Below are 9,227 nucleotides of genomic sequence, written 5' to 3'. Positions count from 1 at the left end.
CGTCCCGCCCCGAGGAAGACCATCGGGAGATCATCGACGACCCAGGCCGGAGAAGAAGACACTCCGGGCCTAGCACTACAGTGCCTCAACATCCCATTCGGTAACGGACCTTCCATGTGCATCCATTTCTACAACATCACATCGGTAGCAGAGTTTCCATGTGCATCCAGTTCTTCGGCAGCCTTTCAGTAAAGGTAACACAGGTTTAACGGATTTCATCCATGACGAGCGCTCATCAAGGCTGTATCTGCTGCTTCATCGCATAAGAAAACAAGCTGCGCCAGAAGTTTCCAAATCCACGTGACGACGGAAAGCTGTGCCAAAAAGGCTGTGAACCCCCCTTTTCGCGAATCTGAAAGTGGTGAGCATGATCCCGAGTTCCTCAAGTCAAAACTTAGTTTAGGTCTAGGGGAGGGGGTTAAGGGTAATCGTAATGTGTTTCCCCTTTTACGATGTGCCGTGTGTTTCCCATTTCCATAGAGTTAAGTTTATAGATATGTGCATGCTTGTAGTTACTTTAATCTGTGCTTATGACATGTATTTTATAATGCTGCAAACTGTTTAATAATAAAAGCATCCATTTCATGCTATTCAACCTGGTCTATTGAGTCTTTCTCTGTACTACAGTTCCCTGCACCTAAGCCCAAGGTCTAGAACCGTAGGGAAGAGTGGGTCGAACCACTCAAGGGTAATTATTGCATGAAGCCTGGTAGGAGACCAGAACGAGCAAGAGAAACCCCCTACAGAGATGGCGACCACGGCAGGACCTTGGCAGCAGGAATGTAGCGTGTTAGATCAAGGTTTGAATAAACAAAATGTGATGGATGAGAGAATAGCGGATTATGTTTTTGGGAAGGTAAACCTTACAAAACAGTGGATATCTGACCTATTGAGAGATAGGCGCCCGCTAGACGCAGCCATCAAGTGGACAGAAAGCAAAGAGCATAAGAAATCGGTAGAAAAGGCGGTGTGGCTGATGTGCTACAAGAAGCAAGTCCAGCTTTTGGACCAGGTCGTTGTAGCACAGATGGCCCAGATCAAAGGGCTACTAACAGAAGTAGAGGAAAAGGTTGCGGGAGGTCAGAAACTGATTCAATCGCTTAACGCGCTGAATCAGGAACGCCAATCCGTAACTCACCGCCATGAGACCAGGATAGATTACTTGGAGTGTCAGGTCATTGAGGCCAAGGCCAGTGAAAGTAGAATGAGAGATAGGTGTTTCCGCCTAGCTAAGCAGGTAGCGACACAGGAGGAAAGTATTTTGGGGGCTAGGGCAGCATATAAGATGGCCATGGAGGATAGGTCTGAGAACACCGACCATAGCACTTGCCACAGGGAGCTAGAGGACCTGAGAACGGCCCTAGCGAAGGCAAATGGCTTGGTGTGCCTCATAAACCCACCAGCGAGCCAGCTACTGTTAGCCAAGGAATCCAAAAGACCGATTCCGCAGGAGGCAGTTGGGGTACCAACCCCTGAGCCCTCGGCACCTCCCGCCTATACTGAGTCTTGGACTCCGGGGAAGGAAACAGAGAAGTCAGACACCGAGGTTCTTGAGGTAGAGCAACACCAGGTAGCAGAGTCAGGACCGGCACCGATGTGTCCAACTTGACACCGGAGGCTCGGTCTGGGCAACAACGATGGCGGGGATGGACCCCTTGTGAATCAGATCATAATGCCCCATAGCGCACGACAGCTAAGGGAAATGATAAGTCACATCCCAAAACTCTCCGAGTCAGGAGATCCCTCCGTCCATTTTAGGGACGTGGAGCAGACCGCAGCAGTTAATGACTGCGACGGGGTTGAACAGTCCAAAATGCTGCTGTTCCCCCTGGACAGCTCGCTCCTCCAGTGTCTCCCTGACGAGAGCAAGAGAAGGCACAAGGCGTATGAGGAGTTACAGGATGAGATCCTGGAGATTATAGGGGAGGGTGACGGAACTCCGTTCCTCCGATTGGAAAGGACGGTACAGCTAGAGGGAGAACCCCCATGGGTTTTCGCTGGAAGGTTGTGGCCAGTGTATCGGCGTAGCTGTCTGGGCGGGCCGGACCGGAACGGGCTGAATAATGACCAAAAGGCTCATTGGCTCCGGTGCCTGGTCGCCAATTGCTTGCCACAGGTGAGGGAGCAGGCCAAAACATGGTTTGACCCCACTAACCCCCGCTCCACGGAAGAGTTAGTACTTGATCAGCTCACGATAGGTTACAGGAACAACAAGAGTAGGGATGTGCCTTCCTCAAAGGGAAAGGTGCATGAGGCAAGGCCTGCAGCTCCTGCTAAAAAGGAATGGCATCAGGAGGGGAATCGCCCTCCCCAAGCCAAGAGCAGTTGTTACGGGTGTGGGAAGGAAGGTCACTGGCGCCGGGACTGTAAAAATCCCTGGAAGGATTTAAAGGGAAAAGCTCCCTCAGCCCCAGCCCAAGCGCCCGTCCGGGAGAAGGGAGCCGATGTGTCGATCCATCCCGATACGATCGAGTCGGTTTTAGAGGCAATGCGGTCTCTAATGACCTCGCAGGGGAAAGTGGCAGTCGTCAACAGCCCTGTTGCTTCCCCAACCCCAACCGAAGCGCCCAAATGACTGAAGCCCGCGCAGCCCATCTACCTGTGTCCGCTCCGCTATGACGCGTAGAGAAGACCCGTTGTGGAGATGGAGGTGGAGAAGGAAAAGGGTAGTTACCTGTTGGATACGGGAGCATCATGCACCGTGATCCACACAGCTAAGCCTTTTGCCTCATCTCTGTCTACCCGGGCTCCATTCTCAGTAGCGGGTTTCACAGGCAAAGAACAGGCTGGCGCGTACTCCATCCCGCTCTCCATTCATTTGGGAGCACTCCAAACCACATGGACGTGTATCCTGCTGAAGTGGAATGGGGGGGGGGGTAAAGGCATCCTCGGGTCTGATTTCTTGGTGGAACACGGGATCCTCGTGGACCTCAGAAATCACTGTCTCTGGGGAGCCGAGAATGGGTTAGGTAAGGTAGTCGTGATCCCAGGGAAGGGAGAAAAGGGGACCCTGTGCACCATGAAGCCGTCAGGGGGTTACGACCTCGAGCTTCTGGTCGCGGACGTCCCAACGGACTTGCAAGCGTGTGTGTCGGAAAACCTGACCGCGTTTGCCACCCACAAGCACGACTGTGGGAGGGTCACCGGGTTTGAGGTCAGCGTAGACGGGGACCCCATGATCCGACCCCAAAAGCAGTATAACTTCCCCAAGGAGGCAGAACCCGACATGGAGACAGCAATATCTTCATTGGTGCAGCAGGGCGTGTTGAGGCCAATAGCCACTCACGTGAACTCCCCATTATGGCCAGTAAAGAAGCCGGACAATTCGTGGAGGGCCACGGTGGACTACAGAGTCCTCAATAGCAACATCCCAGCCTGCGCGCCCATGGTAGCAGCAGTTGCCGACCTAATAGGGAATATTCCAGCATCTGCGACCACGTTCACGGTGCTGGATATCTCGAATGGTTTTTGGTCCATTCCGCTGCGGCGGGAGGATCAGTACAAGTTTGCCTTTACTTTTATAGGGCAACAGTACACTTGGAACTGCTTGCCACAGGGTTTTCACAACAGCCCCAGCATTTTCCATCAATGCATGGCAGGAAGTTTAAAGGAATTTAGCCAGCCCAATCAGTTAGTGCAGTATGTGGATGACTTACTCCTGTTCACGGACTCAAGGGAGGAGCACGGCCCACTATTAGCCGAATTATTGGAGCTGCTGGAAAGGAAGGGTTTTAAAGTAAACCCAAAGAAAGCACAGATCGGCCAGCAGGAGGTGAAATTCCTGGGGCTGACCATCCGCGCTGGGGAAAGAGCCATAGATAAGGCTAGACGGGAATCGGTGCAAGATCTGCCGATCCCTAACACAGTAACGGGTGTAAGGTCCTTTTTGGGATTGACCGGGTACTGCAGAGATTTCATCGAGGACTATGCAGCCACAGCAGCCCCGCTACTCCGACTCTTACACAAGGGAGTCGAGTGGTCTTGGGACGAGGGTTGTCAGGCAGCATTCGAGAAGTTGAAAAGGGATCTGCAGACCGCGCCAGCCCTAGGGGCCATAGATGGGGGGGAGGAGTTTTTCTTGGAAGTAGCCGCTAGTGGAGACAGCCTGAGTGCCGTGCTGCTCCAGGAGCGACACGGCAAGCTGAGACCAGTGGTCTATTCCTCCAGGGTGCTTACGGATGTGGAAAGGAGTTTTTCCAATTGCGAACGGCATCTCCTGGCCACGCATTGGGCTGTGAACAGATCAGTGATCTTCACAGGAACCTCTCCCATCACTCTCCTCACCCATCACACCCCCACAAAGATGCTTCTGGATGGAAGGATTAAGGATGGGACCGTGAGCAGCACTCAGATTGCGCGCTGGACCCTCCTCCTTTCCCAGATGGATCTCAAAGTTAAAGGTCTCTGCGAGCCAAAGCTCACAGCCAACATGGTATATCCCGGAACAGCCCATCGGTGTTCCGTAGAAGGGGTATGGGAGGTCGACATAGGTTTACGGGCCGGAATACACCCCACAGGCCGCGAGATCTATGTAGATGGTTCCAGCACGGTATCTGCTGGCGAACGACTCACAGGGTGTGGAGTTTATGACCCTACGGCAGACATTGCCCTGGCGATTAAGCTCCCCAGCACTATGAGCGCACAGCAGGCTGAACTGTCCGCGGTGGCGTACGTGGTTACCCACCCCGAGATCTTCCCAACCCCATACACGATTTGCTCGGACAGCATGTTCACATGCAATTCGTGTACGGAGTACCTCGCCATCTGGTCCCGCCGCGGATATACCTCCGCAGACGGACGGCCTTTAACAGTTAAGCCCTTGCTGGAAAAGATCCTGGCAGCTGTGGGGGAGGAAGGGGAGGTGTTCATCCACAAGGTGAAGGCTCATTCCACCACAGAACCCCGCAGTCAGGGCAACCAGCAGGCGGATGCGCTAGCCAGGGAGGGTGCCCGCAATGGTATTTTCTGGGACCCCTATGGACCCGGACCCATGGCAGCGATCCGAGACAGGGAGGGAACTCCAGGGAACACAGGGGTGACACCGCCCCTAGACCTAAAGACCGTCCAAACCCTGGATCCCACCCTAAAAACAGTCCTCAAAGCCATTACTGACGGCAAGCAGGTAGAGGGTCCGTACAGTACGGCAGCCCTCTCAGTCAAGGAAGGCATGCTGTTCCGAGAGGAACAGTGGGTTGTGCCGCAGCAGCACCGGAGGGAATTCCTTCAACTGACCCATGAGGGTCCAGGGGCAGGACACCCCGGGCCTGAGGTTACCTGGCAACGGGTAGAGCAGGCGGGATGGTGGCCGGGACTTCGAGACGATGTCCGTGAGTTCTGTGCAAGTTGTCTTGTGTGCGCTGCAAACAACCCAGACCCCCAGAAAAGGAAGGTGCCCATGGGGCACATCAGGAGGGTAGAGGGACCATGGCAATCAATTCAGGTCGACTACATAGGGCCCCTGCCCGCCGCCCAGGGAGGCTATAAGTACTGCCTTGTCCTGGTGGATGTGTTCACCAAGTGGGTAGAAGCCTTCCCGTGTAGAACAGCTACGGCACTGGGTAGTGCCAAGATCTTGATCCGGGAAGTGTTCTCACGGTGGGGGCTCTCCCGTTTTGTTGAGTCCGACCGAGGGAGTCAGTTCACCGGTCAAGTGATGCAGAACACCCTCATGCTCTTGGGCATTGAAGGGAAGTGGCACGTAGCGTACAATCCCCAGTCATCCGGGATTGTTGAACGCATGAACCGGACCCTCAAGGAAAAGCTGAGGAAAGAGACAATGGGTTCACCCCAGAAATGGGCGGAGATCCTGCCTTTAGTCCTCATGGGGATCCGGGCCAGCCAGTCCAAAAGTACGGGGTACTCCCCGCACGAATTAATGACTGGAAGGATCATGCGAACACCCACCCATGTACTTGCCCCGGTGCTCACTGAGGGCCAGCTCCAAGAGGTGAAGCGAGACAAGTTCGTCCAAACCCTTTAGGAGCGCCTGAAACAGATTTATGGGCAAGCGGCTGGGAACATGGGGAGACAGCATCAGGGAAATCGACTGTTGCTGGAACCTCGTAAGCAACAAGAGTGGGAAGTCGGAGACCAGGTCATGGTTAGGAACTATGCCCGGGTGGGGAGTTTTGAACCACTGTACATGGGGCCTTACAGCATTGTAGACAAGGCCAGCCCCATGGTTTATGCAGTGAAGGTACCCCGACGTACTAAATGGTTTCACATTAACCAGTGTAAGCTGTTTAAGCCGGGTGCCCAAGGGCCAACAACAGGGGCCAAGTCTGAGGACAAAAATCCTCAGCCTGCGACAGAGTCACAGACCACACAGGCTGGAACTGTAGCCTGCGTGAAGGGAGGAGTCATCCCAATGGAGTGGGAGGTCTCCCCTCTAATTTGGGATTCGGACGAGGAAGAGCCCGAACAGCTCGACCCCGCTCTTGACCCGATCACGGAGGAGGAAGAGTCAGAGGACGAAGATCCCGCCCTCGACTCAAGCTTAGGGGAGGTAGGGATTGGGGGCAGAGACTCACCACCTGTAGGGACAGGTGAGGTGGAGTCGGATGCCACAGATCCCGGCCCCGGGGGGGCGGAGCCTGAGGAAAGGGAGCCGGAGCCGGCAGCTGTGGTGGGACCACAGGCTGTGATGGTGAAGGTCCCGGTCCCCGGTCCGTCAGCCCTGGGAGCCTCGCCCAAGGCATCCCCTCGTAGGTCGACTCGAACGCCTCAGCCCAGAAAGCATTGGCCAAATTCTCCTTATTTCCCCCAACCTCGGTCCAGAGCAGCCCAGGAAAGGCACGGTTCCCGTTCAGCACCGACAGGCTGCGGGGGACCAAAGCCAAGGGTCAGTGCAGCCCCGCCACAGGGAGCGGCACGCTGCAGCCCTCACAGGAATTAGGTAGGCCGCCCGAAGGAGGGCGGCGCTGTACATAGGTTTAGGTAATGATGTTAAGTTTAAGTAATTTTAATGTTAGTTTAAGGTATGTAAAGTTTAAGAGGATGGGGATGTTTTAAAGGTAGTTTTTGAAGTTTGCCCAGTATGTGTGTTTGTTTGGAAGCGGGGTCAAGGGACCCGCGTGTCTGTTTAATTAGGCCAGCACCTATTGGGAGCCTGGCTACATCATCTTATCGATTACAGAAACCAGGGATACAATGGAAAGGATTCTCGTAGCGCTCACGGCGATCGGGTGCGGGCTGGCCTACCGAGGCCGCACCAAGGACGTCATCGTGTTCGGGTGTTCCGGGGACACAGCCCCCATCGCAACGGATGGGACGGGGAAGCGAGAGGTTGAGGAAACCGCCACCTGCTTCCACCAAGGGAGATGGCCAGGATGGCTGGGGACGAATTCTACGGAATACTCCAGCAATTTCGGTTTTGCCTAACAAGAGACTTCGTTATCGTGCCCTCGGGTGAGGATCCTTGCACCCAGAGTCAGCGTTACCGTGGGAAAGAGGATCTGTTTGGTGTGTAATGGGAACGTACCGCTAAGTAGATGGTGGTGGCTACGAAAGCTGGGAAAGGACATGAAGAACTCTACTATCGAGTGGGAGCGACTGGGTAACAATACCCATCGGACAATTACGGGGACTGACAGACAATTACGTGTGTGTTGGGACAAATGGTGGGAACCAGATGAAGGGATATATGTCTGTATGTGGGGTTCAAAACACGTTTGCCCCAAGGGCGTATCCATCTTTTTCCAGAGGCAGTGGCAGGATGAAGGGAAAGGGATGAGATGGGATGTCAGCACTCGGGCTTGCGGAGCCCCATTTTCCCCGATCCCGGTAAACGCCACTGAACTCATCACCCGCCCACGCAAGCCCCTGCCCACGATTCCGGTAGCACTAGCCCAGAAGGAAGGGTGCCCCGCCACCTCAAAGGGATCCGGGAATGGTTTAGTATTGGTACCCACCGGTCAGGTGCTGTACCAACGGGTACACTACGCGGTGGCCTCAGTGATTTTAAACCTCACTGAGGTACGATTGCCGGAGTGGTGTCCCAAGGAGACGGAACAGTTGTACCAGGTCCTGTTAACCCGAATGTTCAGACAATTTTACGAGTTTGACTTTGCCGACATCGACAAGGCCAAATTATACACCACACCACAGGAAGTTTTGGATCGGGTAGGGAGGCAAAGAAGGGGTACTGTAAATGACATTTTCACTGCTTTTAACACCGGGACGTCTGTTGTCAACGCTCTAGACAACGTGGAGCTGCAGACACAGATCAATGGTTTAAAAGCCCAGTTAAGGAACATACTGACTAACGAAAATAAGGTAGTGGGTTCTGAGCTACATGAGGACCAGGCCATGACACTACACTTAAAGGAAATAATTGCTGAGCTGGAGAAACAAGCTAGAACGGTAAATGCACTCATTAGGGAGGATCGGAATGCGTCCGATCAGGCTGCGCAGAACGAGGCCTGTGTGCTATACGGGGCGTGGTTACTGGGCGAGGGCCGCAGTAATCTGGAGGATTTAAAACAAGGTTTGGTCCCGTCCTGGATCAGCAACAAGCACTTGCAAGCGCTCCACCCTTTCGAGAACGCATTAAGTCCGTGCCAGCTCAGACTAGCTGCAGAGGCGTACCCAGTCCCAGTGGACTGCGGACGCTCAAATCACACTATCATGGGAATAGTGGTAAGGATGCCGGTGTTGGGTCCCGCAGCAAAGCCCGCCCCGGTATACAAGGTGGAGAACATTGGAGTCATTCAGGGGAGTGCGCACATTCGTTACGCAGTGGTCCCGCCTTATGTCATCAGATGGGAGCGTACGATGACAGGCACTGACCTCTCGGGGTGTCGAAGCCGGGGAGCACACATCATCCTGTGTCCCCAGCACTCGAATGCCTTTGTGAAACCACAGTGCGGGTTCAGAGCCGCTAGCGCGAAGCCGATAAATTGCACCATGGAGGCAATGGCAAAGGACCATGTGCCCCCGCATGTGGCATATATCGGAGGTGGGACATACTGTGTCACCACTGCAGCGCCTCACTACCGCCACGGACAGCACGGGTGGTGTCCGGTCAGTGACAGCAGCTTCTGTTTTAAACCCAGGGCTGAAGTTCAAGTGGCACAACACCGGATTGTCCCCATTCCTGTACCTTCCACCGTTCACCTCACTGTAAAAGAGAATTTCACGGATTTTCAGCGATTCGTCACGCATTTTGGTTATGTCATTCCCCCTCTTCCCGAACACCTCACCAAGATTTTAAAAGCCGTTATAGTTTC

The sequence above is a fragment of the Somniosus microcephalus genome, chromosome 1 (genome assembly GCF_052327205.1).
Source record: "Somniosus microcephalus isolate GS21.2 chromosome 1, FLI_Smic_1.0, whole genome shotgun sequence".
Lineage (NCBI taxonomy): Eukaryota > Metazoa > Chordata > Chondrichthyes > Squaliformes > Somniosidae > Somniosus > Somniosus microcephalus.
Note: the sequence above shows the minus strand (reverse complement) of the source record.